General features: G+C 40.8%; 18 non-coding genes across 18 annotated transcripts; 7 read left to right on the top strand and 11 right to left on the bottom strand.

The window, feature by feature from the left end:
• Positions 1–1,722: 1,722 nt before the first annotated feature.
• TRNAS-GCU (transfer RNA serine (anticodon GCU)) lies at positions 1,723–1,804 on the bottom strand. The gene has a single exon. It is a non-coding gene; the product is annotated as a tRNA-Ser (tRNA).
• A 413-nt stretch (positions 1,805–2,217) lies between these two features.
• Positions 2,218–2,312, top strand: TRNAI-UAU (transfer RNA isoleucine (anticodon UAU)). The gene is made up of 2 exons: positions 2,218–2,255; positions 2,277–2,312. It is a non-coding gene; the product is annotated as a tRNA-Ile (tRNA).
• A 1,162-nt stretch (positions 2,313–3,474) lies between these two features.
• Positions 3,475–3,546, bottom strand: TRNAT-UGU (transfer RNA threonine (anticodon UGU)). The gene has a single exon. It is a non-coding gene; the product is annotated as a tRNA-Thr (tRNA).
• A 1,084-nt stretch (positions 3,547–4,630) lies between these two features.
• TRNAI-UAU (transfer RNA isoleucine (anticodon UAU)) lies at positions 4,631–4,725 on the top strand. The gene is made up of 2 exons: positions 4,631–4,668; positions 4,690–4,725. It is a non-coding gene; the product is annotated as a tRNA-Ile (tRNA).
• A 1,162-nt stretch (positions 4,726–5,887) lies between these two features.
• On the bottom strand, positions 5,888–5,959 carry TRNAT-UGU (transfer RNA threonine (anticodon UGU)). Its single transcript has one exon. It is a non-coding gene; the product is annotated as a tRNA-Thr (tRNA).
• Positions 5,960–6,548: 589 nt separating this feature from the next.
• Positions 6,549–6,630, bottom strand: TRNAS-GCU (transfer RNA serine (anticodon GCU)). Its single transcript has one exon. It is a non-coding gene; the product is annotated as a tRNA-Ser (tRNA).
• Positions 6,631–7,043: 413 nt separating this feature from the next.
• TRNAI-UAU (transfer RNA isoleucine (anticodon UAU)) lies at positions 7,044–7,138 on the top strand. The gene is made up of 2 exons: positions 7,044–7,081; positions 7,103–7,138. It is a non-coding gene; the product is annotated as a tRNA-Ile (tRNA).
• A 1,823-nt stretch (positions 7,139–8,961) lies between these two features.
• Positions 8,962–9,043, bottom strand: TRNAS-GCU (transfer RNA serine (anticodon GCU)). The gene has a single exon. It is a non-coding gene; the product is annotated as a tRNA-Ser (tRNA).
• A 406-nt stretch (positions 9,044–9,449) lies between these two features.
• On the top strand, positions 9,450–9,544 carry TRNAI-UAU (transfer RNA isoleucine (anticodon UAU)). Its single transcript has 2 exons — positions 9,450–9,487; positions 9,509–9,544. It is a non-coding gene; the product is annotated as a tRNA-Ile (tRNA).
• A 1,176-nt stretch (positions 9,545–10,720) lies between these two features.
• On the bottom strand, positions 10,721–10,792 carry TRNAT-UGU (transfer RNA threonine (anticodon UGU)). Its single transcript has one exon. It is a non-coding gene; the product is annotated as a tRNA-Thr (tRNA).
• A 589-nt stretch (positions 10,793–11,381) lies between these two features.
• TRNAS-GCU (transfer RNA serine (anticodon GCU)) lies at positions 11,382–11,463 on the bottom strand. Its single transcript has one exon. It is a non-coding gene; the product is annotated as a tRNA-Ser (tRNA).
• Positions 11,464–11,876: 413 nt separating this feature from the next.
• Positions 11,877–11,971, top strand: TRNAI-UAU (transfer RNA isoleucine (anticodon UAU)). Its single transcript has 2 exons — positions 11,877–11,914; positions 11,936–11,971. It is a non-coding gene; the product is annotated as a tRNA-Ile (tRNA).
• Positions 11,972–13,133: 1,162 nt separating this feature from the next.
• TRNAT-UGU (transfer RNA threonine (anticodon UGU)) lies at positions 13,134–13,205 on the bottom strand. Its single transcript has one exon. It is a non-coding gene; the product is annotated as a tRNA-Thr (tRNA).
• Positions 13,206–14,289: 1,084 nt separating this feature from the next.
• Positions 14,290–14,384, top strand: TRNAI-UAU (transfer RNA isoleucine (anticodon UAU)). Its single transcript has 2 exons — positions 14,290–14,327; positions 14,349–14,384. It is a non-coding gene; the product is annotated as a tRNA-Ile (tRNA).
• A 1,162-nt stretch (positions 14,385–15,546) lies between these two features.
• Positions 15,547–15,618, bottom strand: TRNAT-UGU (transfer RNA threonine (anticodon UGU)). The gene has a single exon. It is a non-coding gene; the product is annotated as a tRNA-Thr (tRNA).
• Positions 15,619–16,702: 1,084 nt separating this feature from the next.
• TRNAI-UAU (transfer RNA isoleucine (anticodon UAU)) lies at positions 16,703–16,797 on the top strand. The gene is made up of 2 exons: positions 16,703–16,740; positions 16,762–16,797. It is a non-coding gene; the product is annotated as a tRNA-Ile (tRNA).
• Positions 16,798–17,959: 1,162 nt separating this feature from the next.
• TRNAT-UGU (transfer RNA threonine (anticodon UGU)) lies at positions 17,960–18,031 on the bottom strand. The gene has a single exon. It is a non-coding gene; the product is annotated as a tRNA-Thr (tRNA).
• A 589-nt stretch (positions 18,032–18,620) lies between these two features.
• On the bottom strand, positions 18,621–18,702 carry TRNAS-GCU (transfer RNA serine (anticodon GCU)). Its single transcript has one exon. It is a non-coding gene; the product is annotated as a tRNA-Ser (tRNA).
• Between the last annotated feature and the right edge of the window lie 150 nt (positions 18,703–18,852).

Here is an 18,852-nt window from a genome sequence, read left to right as displayed (position 1 = left end):
GTCCTACTCCTCTGGGTGCCAAATATCACATATCCTACGCGATGCTCAGTTTAAACATTCCATGATGTGCCATCTTGCATTTCATGCAAACACCACATCAGTGCATTTAAAAATACATTTGTAGAATAATAAATATGATGAAAACAGTGTTCTCACATGATAACCATAAACTGAAGAGCTGCAAAAAATGCTGTATCAGCTACTTACAATAAAAGGTGACTCGAAAAAACTAGCAAAAGAAGAGCATCATCATATTAAAGGTTCTATTCACCATCTTGAGTTGCACCATAGCAGCTTATGGTGCTTTTCTGCTCAGAGTGTGCCTCCAATCCCACATTCATTTTTAATTTCTTTGCAATTTAAAAAACAACAATTACTGCTCGAAGTTCACTTTTCAAAACCATTCAACCTATTAAATGTATTTATCTAACCTATGAATGTGGTCCATGTTCACTTTTCCTCATCTTCATCTCGATACTCCTTTCCCAGAAACCAGGTTCACTTCTTCATTCAACCCACCCATCCAAGGTCACCAAATCTTTGAAGCACAAGTCTGCCTATTCTCCCTTTCTCTCTATGTACAAGATACCTTGTATCATTTGAATGGACAGCAGGAGAGAAGGATATTTATGGTGAGTGGGGGTGGGGTTTTGAGGAGTAACCTCATTTGCCTAAGAGCCGGGGTATCTGGGAAAAAAAGTATTTTATGGGGGAAGAATTTCACATCTCCTTGGTGAAATTTGTAGGGCCTTATAACATCCTTTCTGTGGATGCAGATTCAGTCGGAACAGAGGTCCTAGTCCTCGCTCTGCCTTTCAAAGGAACTGTAAATATGCATGGCTTATTTGGCTTTGCCCGGCAGGGTGAGAATGGCGTTTGTCAGGCGTTCGTCAGGCGATCGGAAGGGGTGAGGCAATAATTTATAATTCAATGATCTTCATGATATTTTCTTGATAATATGAAAGCAGGAAAGGGAAGCTTGGCAATAAGCAATCATAAAGCAAGGTGTGACTCCAGGGAAGAATCACTTGAAAACAACATACAGAAAGACTCATGTAAAAAGGCCCTGATGAGGCTTGAACTCATGACCCCTGGTTTACAAGACCAGTGCTATGCCACTGAGCTACAAGGCCAGTCTGCACGCAGGATGTAAATTGCAACATGTATTCTTACTGAGGTATGAATATATCTATGATTTTGAGACTCTGTATGGAAACGTAGTTGCATATGAATGTCCACGTGCGCGCACACATTGAAGACCATGCTTAAGGCACTTTTCTTGGAAGTATGAAAAACTACATTTTCATATGAGAAAATAAGAGTTTTCACATTCAAGACCATACCGATAGCTCTAGTTAGTATGTCTGCAATCAGTGACATATAGAGAACCCACTTATTAGAAGTGATCTGTCTCTGTGGGGCAGACATATGTTAACAGTCATTCATTTGAGACGGCCTAAACTTTAGGAGTAAGAGCTGCTTTCTTATCAATCTATTTATCCAAACTGGTTAATAAGCCAGGAGTGAGTGAAAGGCAATCCTCTGGAAACTCCATGAAAGATCTAATTTCTATTACGCACAAAATACTTCACTTTATTTGACATATTTGTTAAAATGGAACAGTCAGATGATCCCATCTAGCGGATCCTGGCTCTGTCTTGAAAGAGAGTGTAATTATACTACAAGAAATGCTGGCCATCAAAAGAGACTCTGATGGCTTTCCGACGAAGGTGGGATTCGAACCCACGCGTGCAGAGCACAATGGATTAGCAGTCCATCGCCTTAACCACTCGGCCACCTCGTCTGCCCTACAGCCCCATCTGAAACCTTGCTTCACAAAAGGTACTGAAGTGTCAATATACTGTACCTAAAAAAGAAAAAAAACAGCTGAGGCAAGATCTCACATTCCACGTCTTCCCCCAATTAGGGACCTACATTTCATTTTTGGGAAATTCTTACTATGTGCTAATTACAAATATTCATAAGATTCCCCTAGACTTTGTCAGAACTGTCAAGATATAATTCTATGGGGTTTTGAATAGACAGAGCATATGTTATAGGACAATTATAGAATCTATTCCGTTTGGACTGTATTTTTAATAGTCATGATAACATGCTAGCATGTGAGTCGATCTTGCACAGTGAATGATGGAGCAGTGTCTGTCATCTACTTGGTCAGCTGTAGATGGCTCACCTGGGGAGATGTGAAAAGAGAGAGCTCCAGTGGCGCAATCGGTTAGCGCGCGGTACTTATACAGCAGTACTTGCACTGAGCCATGCCGAGGTTGTGAGTTCGAGCCTCACCTGGAGCAGCCGTGTTGTTTTTCATAAACCATTTCACAAAAAGTAAAGTTTAAACTCAGAGTATGGACGGCCCTTGCTAGAGAGTCTTTACTTCTTATAGGATCTACGTGTCCTACTCCTCTGGGTGCCAAATATCACATATCCTACGCGATGCTCAGTTTAAACATTCCATGATGTGCCATCTTGCATTTCATGCAAACACCACATCAGTGCATTTAAAAATACATTTGTAGAATAATAAATATGATGAAAACAGTGTTCTCACATGATAACCATAAACTGAAGAGCTGCAAAAAATGCTGTATCAGCTACTTACAATAAAAGGTGACTCGAAAAAACTAGCAAAAGAAGAGCATCATCATATTAAAGGTTCTATTCACCATCTTGAGTTGCACCATAGCAGCTTATGGTGCTTTTCTGCTCAGAGTGTGCCTCCAATCCCACATTCATTTTTAATTTCTTTGCAATTTAAAAAACAACAATTACTGCTCGAAGTTCACTTTTCAAAACCATTCAACCTATTAAATGTATTTCTCTAACCTATGAATGTGGTCCATGTTCACTTTTCCTCATCTTCATCTCGATACTCCTTTCCCAGAAACCAGGTTCACTTCTTCATTCAACCCACCCATCCAAGGTCACCAAATCTTTGAAGCACAAGTCTGCCTATTCTCCCTTTCTCTCTATGTACAAGATACCTTGTATCATTTGAATGGACAGCAGGAGAGAAGGATATTTATGGTGAGTGGGGGTGGGGTTTTGAGGAGTAACCTCATTTGCCTAAGAGCCGGGGTATCTGGGAAAAAAAGTATTTTATGGGGGAAGAATTTCACATCTCCTTGGTGAAATTTGTAGGGCCTTATAACATCCTTTCTGTGGATGCAGATTCAGTCGGAACAGAGGTCCTAGTCCTCGCTCTGCCTTTCAAAGGAACTGTAAATATGCATGGCTTATTTGGCTTTGCCCGGCAGGGTGAGAATGGCATTTGTCAGGCGTTCGTCAGGCGATCGGAAGGGGTGAGGCAATAATTTATAATTCAATGATCTTCATGATATTTTCTTGATAATATGAAAGCAGGAAAGGGAAGCTTGGCAATAAGCAATCCTAAAGCAAGGTGTGACTCCAGGGAAGAATGACTTGAAAACAACATACAGAAAGACTCATGTAAAAAGGCCCTGATGAGGCTTGAACTCATGACCCCTGGTTTACAAGACCAGTGCTCTGCCACTGAGCTACAAGGCCAGTCTGCACGCAGGATGTAAATTGCAACATGTATTCTTACTGAGGTATGAATATATCTATGATTTTGAGACTCTGTATGGAAACGTAGTTGCATATGAATGTCCACGTGCGCGCACACATTGAAAACCATGCTTAAGGCACTTTTCTTGGAAGTATGAAAAACTACATTTTCATATGAGAAAATAAGAGTTTTCACATTCAAGACCATACCGATAGCTCTAGTTAGTATGTCTGCAATCAGTGACATATAGAGAACCCACTTATTAGAAGTGATCTGTCTCTGTGGGGCAGACATATGTTAACAGTCATTCATTTGAGACGGCCTAAACTTTAGGAGTAAGAGCTGCTTTCTTATCAATCTATTAATCCAAACTGGTTAATAAGCCAGGAGTGAGTGAAAGGCAATCCTCTGGAAACTCCATGAAAGATCTAATTTCTATTACGCACAAAATACTTCACTTTATTTGACATATTTGTTAAAATGGAACAGTCAGATGATCCCATCTAGCGGATCCTGGCTCTGTCTTGAAAGAGAGTGTAATTATACTACAAGAAATGCTGGCCATCAAAAGAGACTCTGATGGCTTTCCGACGAAGGTGGGATTCGAACCCACGTGTGCAGAGCACAATGGATTAGCAGTCCATCGCCTAAACCACTCGGCCACCTCGTCTGCCCTACAGCCCCATCTGAAACCTTGCTTCACAAAAGGTACTGAAGTGTCAATATACTGTACCTAAAAAAGAAAAAAAACAGCTGACGCAAGATCTCACATTCCACGTCTTCCCCCAATTAGGGACCTACATTTCATTTTTGGGAAATTCTTACTATGTGCTAATTACAAATATTCATAAGATTCCCCTAGACTTTGTCAGAACTGTCAAGATATAATTCTATGGGGTTTTGAATAGACAGAGCATATGTTATAGGACAATTATAGAATCTATTCCGTTTGGACTGTATTTTTAATAGTCATGATAACATGCTAGCATGTGAGTCGATCTTGCACAGTGAATGATGGAGCAGTGTCTGTCATCTACTTGGTCAGCTGTAGATGGCTCACCTGGGGAGATGTGAACAGAGAGAGCTCCAGTGGCGCAATCGGTTAGCGTGCGGTACTTATACAGCAGTACTTGCACTGAGCCATGCCGAGGTTGTGAGTTCGAGCCTCACCTGGAGCAGCCGTGTTGTTTTTCATAAACCATTTCACAAAAAGTAAAGTTTAAACTCAGAGTATGGACGGCCCTTGCTAGAGAGTCTTTACTTCTTATAGGATCTACGTGTCCTACTCCTCTGGGTGCCAAATATCACATATCCTACGCGATGCTCAGTTTAAACATTCCATGATGTGCCATCTTGCATTTCATGCAAACACCACATCAGTGCATTTAAAAATACATTTGTAGAATAATAAATATGATGAAAACAGTGTTCTCACATGATAACCATAAACTGAAGAGCTGCAAAAAATGCTGTATCAGCTACTTACAATAAAAGGTGACTCGAAAAAACTAGCAAAAGAAGAGCATCATCATATTAAAGGTTCTATTCACCATCTTGAGTTGCACCATAGCAGCTTATGGTGCTTTTCTGCTCAGAGTGTGCCTCCAATCCCACATTCATTTTTAATTTATTTGCAATTTAAAAAACAACAATTACTGCTCGAAGTTCACTTTTCAAAACCATTCAACCTATTAAATGTATTTCTCTAACCTATGAATGTGGTCCATGTTCACTTTTCCTCATCTTCATCTCGATACTCCTTTCCCAGAAACCAGGTTCACTTCTTCATTCAACCCACCCATCCAAGGTCACCAAATCTTTGAAGCACAAGTCTGCCTATTCTCCCTTTCTCTCTATGTACAAGATACCTTGTATCATTTGAATGGACAGCAGGAGAGAAGGATATTTATGGTGAGTGGGGGAGGGGTTTTGAGGAGTAACCTCATTTGCCTAAGAGCCGGGGTATCTGGGAAAAAAAGTATTTTATGGGGGAAGAATTTCACATCTCCTTGGTGAAATTTGTAGGGCCTTATAACATCCTTTCTGTGGATGCAGATTCAGTCGGAACAGAGGTCCTAGTCCTCGCTCTGCCTTTCAAAGGAACTGTAAATATGCATGGCTTATTTGGCTTTGCCCGGCAGGGTGAGAATGGCATTTGTCAGGCGTTCATCAGGCGATCGGAAGGGGTGAGGCAATAATTTATAATTCAATGATCTTCCTGATATTTTCTTGATAATATGAAAGCAGGAAAGGGAAGCTTGGCAATAAGCAATCCTAAAGCAAGGTGTGACTCCAGGGAAGAATGACTTGAAAACAACATACAGAAAGACTCATGTAAAAAGGCCCTGATGAGGCTTGAACTCATGACCCCTGGTTTACAAGACCAGTGCTCTGCCACTGAGCTACAAGGCCAGTCTGCACGCAGGATGTAAATTGCAACATGTATTCTTACTGAGGTATGAATATATCTATGATTTTGAGACTCTGTATGGAAACGTAGTTGCATATGAATGTCCACGTGCGCGCACACATTGAAGACCATGCTTAAGGCACTTTTCTTGGAAGTATGAAAAACTACATTTTCATATGAGAAAATAAGAGTTTTCACATTCAAGACCATACCGATAGCTCTAGTTAGTATGTCTGCAATCAGTGACATATAGAGAACCCACTTATTAGAAGTGATCTGTCTCTGTGGGGCAGACATATGTTAACAGTCATTCATTTGAGACGGCCTAAACTTTAGGAGCAAGAGCTGCTTTCTTATCAATCTATTTATCCAAACTGGTTAATAAGCCAGGAGTGAGTGAAAGGCAATCCTCTGGAAACTCCATGAAAGATCTAATTTCTATTACGCACAAAATACTTCACTTTATTTGACATATTTGTTAAAATAGAACAGTCAGATGATCCCATCTAGCGGATCCTGGCTCTGTCTTGAAAGAGAGTGTAATTATACTACAAGAAATGCTGGCCATCAAAAGAGACTCTGATGGCTTTCCGACGAAGGTGGGATTCGAACCCACGCGTGCAGAGCACAATGGATTAGCAGTCCATCGCCTTAACCACTCGGCCACCTCGTCTGCCCTACAGCCCCATCTGAAACCTTGCTTCACAAAAGGTACTGAAGTGTCAATATACTGTACCTAAAAAAGAAAAAAAACAGCTGAGGCAAGATCTCACATTCCACGTCTTCCCCCAATTAGGGACCTACATTTCATTTTTGGGAAATTCTTACTATGTGCTAATTACAAATATTCATAAGATTCCCCTAGACTTTGTCAGAACTGTCAAGATATAATTCTATGGGGTTTTGAATAGACAGAGCACATGTTATAGGACAATTATAGAATCTATTCTGTTTGGACTGTATTTTTAATAGTCATGATAACATGCTAGCATGTGAGTCGATCTTGCACAGTGAATGATGGAGCAGTGTCTGTCATCTACTTGGTCAGCTGTAGATGGCTCACCTGGGGAGATGTGAAAAGAGAGAGCTCCAGTGGCGCAATCGGTTAGCGCGCGGTACTTATACAGCAGTACTTGCACTGAGCCATGCCGAGGTTGTGAGTTCGAGCCTCACCTGGAGCAGCCGTGTTGTTTTTCATAAACCATTTCACAAAAAGTAAAGTTTAAACTCAGAGTATGGACGGCCCTTGCTAGAGAGTCTTTACTTCTTATAGGATCTACGTGTCCTACTCCTCTGGGTGCCAAATATCACATATCCTACGCGATGCTCAGTTTAAACATTCCATGATGTGCCATCTTGCATTTCATGCAAACACCACATCAGTGCATTTAAAAATACATTTGTAGAATAATAAATATGATGAAAACAGTGTTCTCACATGATAACCATAAACTGAAGAGCTGCAAAAAATGCTGTATCAGCTACTTACAATAAAAGGTGACTCGAAAAAACTAGCAAAAGAAGAGCATCATCATATTAAAGGTTCTATTCACCATCTTGAGTTGCACCATAGCAGCTTATGGTGCTTTTCTGCTCAGAGTGTGCCTCCAATCCCACATTCATTTTTAATTTCTTTGCAATTTAAAAAACAACAATTACTGCTCGAAGTTCACTTTTCAAAACCATTCAACCTATTAAATGTATTTATCTAACCTATGAATGTGGTCCATGTTCACTTTTCCTCATCTTCATCTCGATACTCCTTTCCCAGAAACCAGGTTCACTTCTTCATTCAACCCACCCATCCAAGGTCACCAAATCTTTGAAGCACAAGTCTGCCTATTCTCCCTTTCTCTCTATGTACAAGATACCTTGTATCATTTGAATGGACAGCAGGAGAGAAGGATATTTATGGTGAGTGGGGGTGGGGTTTTGAGGAGTAACCTCATTTGCCTAAGAGCCGGGGTATCTGGGAAAAAAAGTATTTTATGGGGGAAGAATTTCACATCTCCTTGGTGAAATTTGTAGGGCCTTATAACATCCTTTCTGTGGATGCAGATTCAGTCGGAACAGAGGTCCTAGTCCTCGCTCTGCCTTTCAAAGGAACTGTAAATATGCATGGCTTATTTGGCTTTGCCCGGCAGGGTGAGAATGGCGTTTGTCAGGCGTTCGTCAGGCGATCGGAAGGGGTGAGGCAATAATTTATAATTCAATGATCTTCATGATATTTTCTTGATAATATGAAAGCAGGAAAGGGAAGCTTGGCAATAAGCAATCCTAAAGCAAGGTGTGACTCCAGGGAAGAATGACTTGAAAACAACATACAGAAAGACTCATGTAAAAAGGCCCTGATGAGGCTTGAACTCATGACCCCTGGTTTACAAGACCAGTGCTATGCCACTGAGCTACAAGGCCAGTCTGCACGCAGGATGTAAATTGCAACATGTATTCTTACTGAGGTATGAATATATCTATGATTTTGAGACTCTGTATGGAAACGTAGTTGCATATGAATGTCCACGTGCGCGCACACATTGAAGACCATGCTTAAGGCACTTTTCTTGGAAGTATGAAAAACTACATTTTCATATGAGAAAATAAGAGTTTTCACATTCAAGACCATACCGATAGCTCTAGTTAGTATGTCTGCAATCAGTGACATATAGAGAACCCACTTATTAGAAGTGATCTGTCTCTGTGGGGCAGACATATGTTAACAGTCATTCATTTGAGACGGCCTAAACTTTAGGAGTAAGAGCTGCTTTCTTATCAATCTATTTATCCAAACTGGTTAATAAGCCAGGAGTGAGTGAAAGGCAATCCTCTGGAAACTCCATGAAAGATCTAATTTCTATTACGCACAAAATACTTCACTTTATTTGACATATTTGTTAAAATGGAACAGTCAGATGATCCCATCTAGCGGATCCTGGCTCTGTCTTGAAAGAGAGTGTAATTATACTACAAGAAATGCTGGCCATCAAAAGAGACTCTGATGGCTTTCCGACGAAGGTGGGATTCGAACCCACGCGTGCAGAGCACAATGGATTAGCAGTCCATCGCCTTAACCACTCGGCCACCTCGTCTGCCCTACAGCCCCATCTGAAACCTTGCTTCACAAAAGGTACTGAAGTGTCAATATACTGTACCTAAAAAAGAAAAAAAACAGCTGAGGCAAGATCTCACATTCCACGTCTTCCCCCAATTAGGGACCTACATTTCATTTTTGGGAAATTCTTACTATGTGCTAATTACAAATATTCATAAGATTCCCCTAGACTTTGTCAGAACTGTCAAGATATAATTCTATGGGGTTTTGAATAGACAGAGCATATGTTATAGGACAATTATAGAATCTAAGGACTGTATTTTTAATAGTCATGATAACATGCTAGCATGTGAGTCGATCTTGCACAGTGAATGATGGAGCAGTGTCTGTCATCTACTTGGTCAGCTGTAGATGGCTCACCTGGGGAGATGTGAAAAGAGAGAGCTCCAGTGGCGCAATCGGTTAGCGCTTGGTACTTATACAGCAGTACTTGCACTGAGCCATGCCGAGGTTGTGAGTTCGAGCCTCACCTGGAGCAGCCGTGTTGTTTTTCATAAACCATTTCACAAAAAGTAAAGTTTAAACTCAGAGTATGGACGGCCCTTGCTAGAGAGTCTTTACTTCTTATAGGATCTACGTGTCCTACTCCTCTGGGTGCCAAATATCACATATCCTACGCGATGCTCAGTTTAAACATTCCATGATGTGCCATCTTGCATTTCATGCAAACACCACATCAGTGCATTTAAAAATACATTTGTAGAATAATAAATATGATGAAAACAGTGTTCTCACATGATAACCATAAACTGAAGAGCTGCAAAAAATGCTGTATCAGCTACTTACAATAAAAGGTGACTCGAAAAAACTAGCAAAAGAAGAGCATCATCATAATAAAGGTTCTATTCACCATCTTGAGTTGCACCATAGCAGCTTATGGTGCTTTTCTGCTCAGAGTGTGCCTCCAATCCCACATTCATTTTTAATTTATTTGCAATTTAAAAAACAACAATTACTGCTCGAAGTTCACTTTTCAAAACCATTCAACCTATTAAATGTATTTCTCTAACCTATGAATGTGGTCCATGTTCACTTTTCCTCATCTTCATCTCGATACTCCTTTCCCAGAAACCAGGTTCACTTCTTCATTCAACCCACCCATCCAAGGTCACCAAATCTTTGAAGCACAAGTCTGCCTATTCTCCCTTTCTCTCTATGTACAAGATACCTTGTATCATTTGAATGGACAGCAGGAGAGAAGGATATTTATGGTGAGTGGGGGTGGGGTTTTGAGGAGTAACCTCATTTGCCTAAGAGCCGGGGTATCTGGGAAAAAAAGTATTTTATGGGGGAAGAATTTCACATCTCCTTGGTGAAATTTGTAGGGCCTTATAACATCCTTTCTGTGGATGCAGATTCAGTCGGAACAGAGGTCCTAGTCCTCGCTCTGCCTTTCAAAGGAACTGTAAATATGCATGGCTTATTTGGCTTTGCCCGGCAGGGCTTGCCCGGCAGGGTGAGAATGGCGTTTGTCAGGTGTTCGTCAGGCGATCGGAAGGGGTGAGGCAATAATTTATAATTCAATGATCTTCATGATATTTTCTTGATAATATGAAAGCAGGAAAGGGAAGCTTGGCAATAAGCAATCCTAAAGCAAGGTGTGACTCCAGGGAAGAATGACTTGAAAACAACATACAGAAAGACTCATGTAAAAAGGCCCTGATGAGGCTTGAACTCATGACCCCTGGTTTACAAGACCAGTGCTCTGCCACTGAGCTACAAGGCCAGTCTGCACGCAGGATGTAAATTGCAACATGTATTCTTACTGAGGTATGAATATAGCTATGATTTTGAGACTCTGTATGGAAACGTAGTTGCATATGAATGTCCACGTGCGCGCACACATTGAAGACCATGCTTAAGGCACTTTTCTTGGAAGTATGAAAAACTACATTTTCATATGAGAAAATAAGAGTTTTCACATTCAAGACCATACCGATAGCTCTAGTTAGTATGTCTGCAATCAGTGACATATAGAGAACCCACTTATTAGAAGTGATCTGTCTCTGTGGGGCAGACATATGTTAACAGTCATTCATTTGAGACGGCCTAAACTTTAGGAGTAAGAGCTGCTTTCTTATCAATCTATTTATCCAAACTGGTTAATAAGCCAGGAGTGAGTGAAAGGCAATCCTCTGGAAACTCCATGAAAGATCTAATTTCTATTACGCACAAAATACTTCACTTTATTTGACATATTTGTTAAAATGGAACAGTCAGATGATCCCATCTAGCGGATCCTGGCTCTGTCTTGAAAGAGAGTGTAATTATACTACAAGAAATGCTGGCCATCAAAAGAGACTCTGATGGCTTTCCGACGAAGGTGGGATTCGAACCCACGCGTGCAGAGCACAATGGATTAGCAGTCCATCGCCTTAACCACTCGGCCACCTCGTCTGCCCTACAGCCCCATCTGAAACCTTGCTTCACAAAAGGTACTGAAGTGTCAATATACTGTACCTAAAAAAGAAAAAAAACAGCTGAGGCAAGATCTCACATTCCACGTCTTCCCCCAATTAGGGACCTACATTTCATTTTTGGGAAATTCTTACTATGTGCTAATTACAAATATTCATAAGATTCCCCTAGACTTTGTCAGAACTGTCAAGATATAATTCTATGGGGTTTTGAATAGACAGAGCATATGTTATAGGACAATTATAGAATCTATTCCGTTTGGACTGTATTTTTAATAGTCATGATAACATGCTAGCATGTGAGTCGATCTTGCACAGTGAATGATGGAGCAGTGTCTGTCATCTACTTGGTCAGCTGTAGATGGCTCACCTGGGGAGATGTGAAAAGAGAGAGCTCCAGTGGCGCAATCGGTTAGCGCGCGGTACTTATACAGCAGTACTTGCACTGAGCCATGCCGAGGTTGTGAGTTCGAGCCTCACCTGGAGCAGCCGTGTTGTTTTTCATAAACCATTTCACAAAAAGTAAAGTTTAAACTCAGAGTATGGACGGCCCTTGCTAGAGAGTCTTTACTTCTTATAGGATCTACGTGTCCTACTCCTCTGGGTGCCAAATATCACATATCCTACGCGATGCTCAGTTTAAACATTCCATGATGTGCCATCTTGCATTTCATGCAAACACCACATCAGTGCATTTAAAAATACATTTGTAGAATAATAAATATGATGAAAACAGTGTTCTCACATGATAACCATAAACTGAAGAGCTGCAAAAAATGCTGTATCAGCTACTTACAATAAAAGGTGACTCGAAAAAACTAGCAAAAGAAGAGCATCATCATATTAAAGGTTCTATTCACCATCTTGAGTTGCACCATAGCAGCTTATGGTGCTTTTCTGCTCAGAGTGTGCCTCCAATCCCACATTCATTTTTAATTTCTTTGCAATTTAAAAAACAACAATTACTGCTCGAAGTTCACTTTTCAAAACCATTCAACCTATTAAATGTATTTCTCTAACCTATGAATGTGGTCCATGTTCACTTTTCCTCATCTTCATCTCGATACTCCTTTCCCAGAAACCAGGTTCACTTCTTCATTCAACCCACCCATCCAAGGTCACCAAATCTTTGAAGCACAAGTCTGCCTATTCTCCCTTTCTCTCTATGTACAAGATACCTTGTATCATTTGAATGGACAGCAGGAGAGAAGGATATTTATGGTGAGTGGGGGTGGGGTTTTGAGGAGTAACCTCATTTGCCTAAGAGCCGGGGTATCTGGGAAAAAAAGTATTTTATGGGGGAAGAATTTCACATCTCCTTGGTGAAATTTGTAGGGCCTTATAACATCCTTTCTGTGGATGCAGATTCAGTCGGAACAGAGGTCCTAGTCCTCGCTCTGCCTTTCAAAGGAACTGTAAATATGCATGGCTTATTTGGCTTTGCCCGGCAGGGTGAGAATGGCATTTGTCAGGCGTTCGTCAGGCGATCGGAAGGGGTGAGGCAATAATTTATAATTCAATGATCTTCATGATATTTTCTTGATAATATGAAAGCAGGAAAGGGAAGCTTGGCAATAAGCAATCCTAAAGCAAGGTGTGACTCCAGGGAAGAATGACTTGAAAACAACATACAGAAAGACTCATGTAAAAAGGCCCTGATGAGGCTTGAACTCATGACCCCTGGTTTACAAGACCAGTGCTCTGCCACTGAGCTACAAGGCCAGTCTGCACGCAGGATGTAAATTGCAACATGTATTCTTACTGAGGTATGAATATATCTATGATTTTGAGACTCTGTATGGAAACGTAGTTGCATATGAATGTCCACGTGCGCGCACACATTGAAAACCATGCTTAAGGCACTTTTCTTGGAAGTATGAAAAACTACATTTTCATATGAGAAAATAAGAGTTTTCACATTCAAGACCATACCGATAGCTCTAGTTAGTATGTCTGCAATCAGTGACATATAGAGAACCCACTTATTAGAAGTGATCTGTCTCTGTGGGGCAGACATATGTTAACAGTCATTCATTTGAGACGGCCTAAACTTTAGGAGTAAGAGCTGCTTTCTTATCAATCTATTAATCCAAACTGGTTAATAAGCCAGGAGTGAGTGAAAGGCAATCCTCTGGAAACTCCATGAAAGATCTAATTTCTATTACGCACAAAATACTTCACTTTATTTGACATATTTGTTAAAATGGAACAGTCAGATGATCCCATCTAGCGGATCCTGGCTCTGTCTTGAAAGAGAGTGTAATTATACTACAAGAAATGCTGGCCATCAAAAGAGACTCTGATGGCTTTCCGACGAAGGTGGGATTCGAACCCACGTGTGCAGAGCACAATGGATTAGCAGTCCATCGCCTAAACCACTCGGCCACCTCGTCTGCCCTACAGCCCCATCTGAAACCTTGCTTCACAAAAGGTACTGAAGTGTCAATATACTGTACCTAAAAAAGAAAAAAAACAGCTGAGGCAAGATCTCACATTCCACGTCTTCCCCCAATTAGGGACCTACATTTCATTTTTGGGAAATTCTTACTATGTGCTAATTACAAATATTCATAAGATTCCCCTAGACTTTGTCAGAACTGTCAAGATATAATTCTATGGGGTTTTGAATAGACAGAGCATATGTTATAGGACAATTATAGAATCTATTCCGTTTGGACTGTATTTTTAATAGTCATGATAACATGCTAGCATGTGAGTCGATCTTGCACAGTGAATGATGGAGCAGTGTCTGTCATCTACTTGGTCAGCTGTAGATGGCTCACCTGGGGAGATGTGAAAAGAGAGAGCTCCAGTGGCGCAATCGGTTAGCGTGCGGTACTTATACAGCAGTACTTGCACTGAGCCATGCCGAGGTTGTGAGTTCGAGCCTCACCTGGAGCAGCCGTGTTGTTTTTCATAAACCATTTCACAAAAAGTAAAGTTTAAACTCAGAGTATGGACGGCCCTTGCTAGAGAGTCTTTACTTCTTATAGGATCTACGTGTCCTACTCCTCTGGGTGCCAAATATCACATATCCTACGCGATGCTCAGTTTAAACATTCCATGATGTGCCATCTTGCATTTCATGCAAACACCACATCAGTGCATTTAAAAATACATTTGTAGAATAATAAATATGATGAAAACAGTGTTCTCACATGATAACCATAAACTGAAGAGCTGCAAAAAATGCTGTATCAGCTACTTACAATAAAAGGTGACTCGAAAAAACTAGCAAAAGAAGAGCATCATCATATTAAAGGTTCTATTCACCATCTTGAGTTGCACCATAGCAGCTTATGGTGCTTTTCTGCTCAGAGTGTGCCTCCAATCCCACATTCATTTTTAATTTCTTTGCAGTTTAAAAAACAACAATTACTGCTCGAAGTTCACTTTTCAAAACCATTCAACCTATTAAATGTATTTCTCTAACCTATGAATGTGGTCCATGTTCACTTTTCCTCATCTTCATCTCGATACTCCTTTCCCAGAAACCAGGTTCACTTCTTCATTCAACCCACCCATCCAAGGTCACCAAATCTTTGAAGCACAAGTCTGCCTATTCTCCCTTTCTCTCTATGTACAAGATACCTTGTATCATTTGAATGGACAGCAGGAGAGAAGGATATTTATGGTGAGTGGGGGAGGGGTTTTGAGGAGTAACCTCATTTGCCTAAGAGCCGGGGTATCTGGGAAAAAAAGTATTTTATGGGGGAAGAATTTCACATCTCCTTGGTGAAATTTGTAGGGCCTTATAACATCCTTTCTGTGGATGCAGATTCAGTCGGAACAGAGGTCCTAGTCCTCGCTCTGCCTTTCAAAGGAACTGTAAATATGCATGGCTTATTTGGCTTTGCCCGGCAGGGTGAGAATGGCATTTGTCAGGCGTTCATCAGGCGATCGGAAGGGGTGAGGCAATAATTTATAATTCAATGATCTTCATGATATTTTCTTGATAATATGAAAGCAGGAAAGGGAAGCTTGGCAATAAGCAATCCTAAAGCAAGGTGTGACTCCAGGGAAGAATGACTTGAAAACAACATACAGAAAGACTCATGTAAAAAGGCCCTGATGAGGCTTGAACTCATGACCCCTGGTTTACAAGACCAGTGCTCTGCCACTGAGCTACAAGGCCAGTCTGCACGCAGGATGTAAATTGCAACATGTATTCTTACTGAGGTATGAATATATCTATGATTTTGAGACTCTGTATGGAAACGTAGTTGCATATGAATGTCCACGTGCGCGCACACATTGAAGACCATGCTTAAGGCACTTTTCTTGGAAGTATGAAAAACTACATTTTCATATGAGAAAATAAGAGTTTTCACATTCAAGACCATACCGATAGCTCTAGTTAGTATGTCTGCAATCAGTGACATATAGAGAACCCACTTATTAGAAGTGATCTGTCTCTGTGGGGCAGACATATGTTAACAGTCATTCATTTGAGACGGCCTAAACTTTAGGAGTAAGAGCTGCTTTCTTATCAATCTATTTATCCAAACTGGTTAATAAGCCAGGAGTGAGTGAAAGGCAATCCTCTGGAAACTCCATGAAAGATCTAATTTCTATTACGCACAAAATACTTCACTTTATTTGACATATTTGTTAAAATAGAACAGTCAGATGATCCCATCTAGCGGATCCTGGCTCTGTCTTGAAAGAGAGTGTAATTATACTACAAGAAATGCTGGCCATCAAAAGAGACTCTGATGGCTTTCCGACGAAGGTGGGATTCGAACCCACGCGTGCAGAGCACAATGGATTAGCAGTCTATCGCCTTAACCACTCGGCCACCTCGTCTGCCCTACAGCCCCATCTGAAACCTTGCTTCACAAAAGGTACTGAAGTGTCAATATACTGTACCTAAAAAAGAAAAAAAACAGCTGAGGCAAGATCTCACATTCCACGTCTTCCCCCAATTAGGGACCTACATTTCATTTTTGGGAAATTCTTACTATGTGCTAATTACAAATATTCATAAGATTCCCCTAGACTTTGTCAGAACTGTCAAGATATAATTCTATGGGGTTTTGAATAGACAGAGCATATGTTATAGGACAATTATAGAATCTATTCCGTTTGGACTGTATTTTTAATAGTCATGATAACATGCTAGCATGTGAGTCGATCTTGCACAGTGAATGATGGAGCAGTGTCTGTCATCTACTTGGTCAGCTGTAGATGGCTCACCTGGGGAGATGTGAAAAGAGAGAGCTCCAGTGGCGCAATCGGTTAGCGCGCGGTACTTATACAGCAGTACTTGCACTGAGCCATGCCGAGGTTGTGAGTTCGAGCCTCACCTGGAACAGCCGTGTTGTTTTTCATAAACCATTTCACAAAAAGTAATGTTTAAACTCAGAGTATGGACGGCCCTTTCTAGAGAGTCTTTACTTCTTATAGGATCTACGTGTCCTACTCCTCTGGGTGCCAAATATCACATATCCTACGCGATGCTCAGTTTAAACATTCCATGATGTGCCATCTTGCATTTCATGCAAACACCACATCAGTGCATTTAAAAATACATTTGTAGAATAATAAATATGATGAAAACAGTGTTCTCACATGATAACCATAAACTGAAGAGCTGCAAAAAATGCTGTATCAGCTACTTACAATAAAAGGTGACTCGAAAAAACTAGCAAAAGAAGAGCATCATCATATTAAAGGTTCTATTCACCATCTTGAGTTGCACCATAGCAGCTTATGGTGCTTTTCTGCTCAGAGTGTGCCTCCAATCCCACATTCATTTTTAATTTCTTTGCAATTTAAAAAACAACAATTACTGCTCGAAGTTCACTATTCAAAACCATTCAACCTATTAAATGTATTTCTCTAACCTATGAATGTGGTCCATGTTCACTTTTCCTCATCTTCATCTCGATACTCCTTTCCCAGAAACCAGGTTCACTTCTTCATTCAACCCATCCATCCAAGGTCACCAAATCTTTGAAGCACAAGTCTGCCTATTCTCCCTTTCTCTCTATGTACAAGATACCTTGTATCATTTGAATGGACAGCAGGAGAGAAGGATATTTATGGTGAGTGGGGGTGGGGTTTTGAGGAGTAACCTCATTTGCCTAAGAGCCGGGGTATCTGGGAAAAAAAGTATTTTATGGGGGAAGAATTTCACATCTCCTTGGTGAAATTTGTAGGGCCTTATAACATCCTTTCTGTGGATGCAGATTCAGTCGGAACAGAGGTCCTAGTCCTCGCTCTGCCTTTCAAAGGAACTGTAAATATGCATGGCTTATTTGGCTTTGCCCGGCAGGGTGAGAATGGCATTTGTCAGGCGTTCGTCAGGCGATCGGAAGGGGTGAGGCAATAATTTATAATTCAATGATCTTCATGATATTTTCTTGATAATATGAAAGCAGGAAAGGGAAGCTTGGCAATAAGCAATCCTAAAGCAAGGTGTGACTCCAGGGAAGAATGACTTGAAAACAACATACAGAAAGACTCATGTAAAAAGGCCCTGATGAGGCTTGAACTCATGACCCCTGGTTTACAAGACCAGTGCTCTGCCACTGAGCTACAAGGCCAGTCTGCACGCAGGATGTAAATTGCAACATGTATTCTTACTGAGGTATGAATATATCTATGATTTTGAGACTCTGTATGGAAACGTAGTTGCATATGAATGTCCACGTGCGCGCACACATTGAAGACCATGCTTAAGGCACTTTTCTTGGAAGTATGAAAAACTACATTTTCATATGAGAAAATAAGAGTTTTCACATTCAAGACCATACCGATAGCTCTAGTTAGTATGTCTGCAATCAGTGACATATAGAGAACCCACTTATTAGAAGTGATCTGTCTCTGTGGGGCAGACATATGTTAACAGTCATTCATTTGAGACGGCCTAAACTTTAGGAGTAAGAGCTGCTTTCTTATCAATCTATTTATCCAAACTGGTTAATAAGCCAGGAGTGAGTGAAAGGCAATCCTCTGGAAACTCCATGAAAGATCTAATTTCTATTACGCACAAAATACTTCACTTTATTTGACATATTTGTTAAAATGGAACAGTCAGATGATCCCATCTAGCGGATCCTGGCTCTGTCTTGAAAGAGAGTGTAATTATACTACAAGAAATGCTGGCCATCAAAAGAGACTCTGATGGCTTTCCGACGAAGGTGGGATTCGAACCCACGCGTGCAGAGCACAATGGATTAGCAGTCCATCGCCTTAACCACTCGGCCACCTCGTCTGCCCTACAGCCCCATCTGAAACCTTGCTTCACAAAAGGTACTGAAGTGTCAATATACTGTACCTAAAAAAGAAAAAAAACAGCTGAGGCAAGATCTCACATTCCACGTCTTCCCCCAATTAGGGACCTACATTTCATTTTTGGGAAATT

Source organism: Triturus cristatus, chromosome 12 (genome assembly GCF_964204655.1).
Source record: "Triturus cristatus chromosome 12, aTriCri1.1, whole genome shotgun sequence".
Classification (NCBI taxonomy): Eukaryota; Metazoa; Chordata; class Amphibia; order Caudata; family Salamandridae; genus Triturus; species Triturus cristatus.
This window is presented reverse-complemented; position numbering and strand designations above follow the sequence as displayed.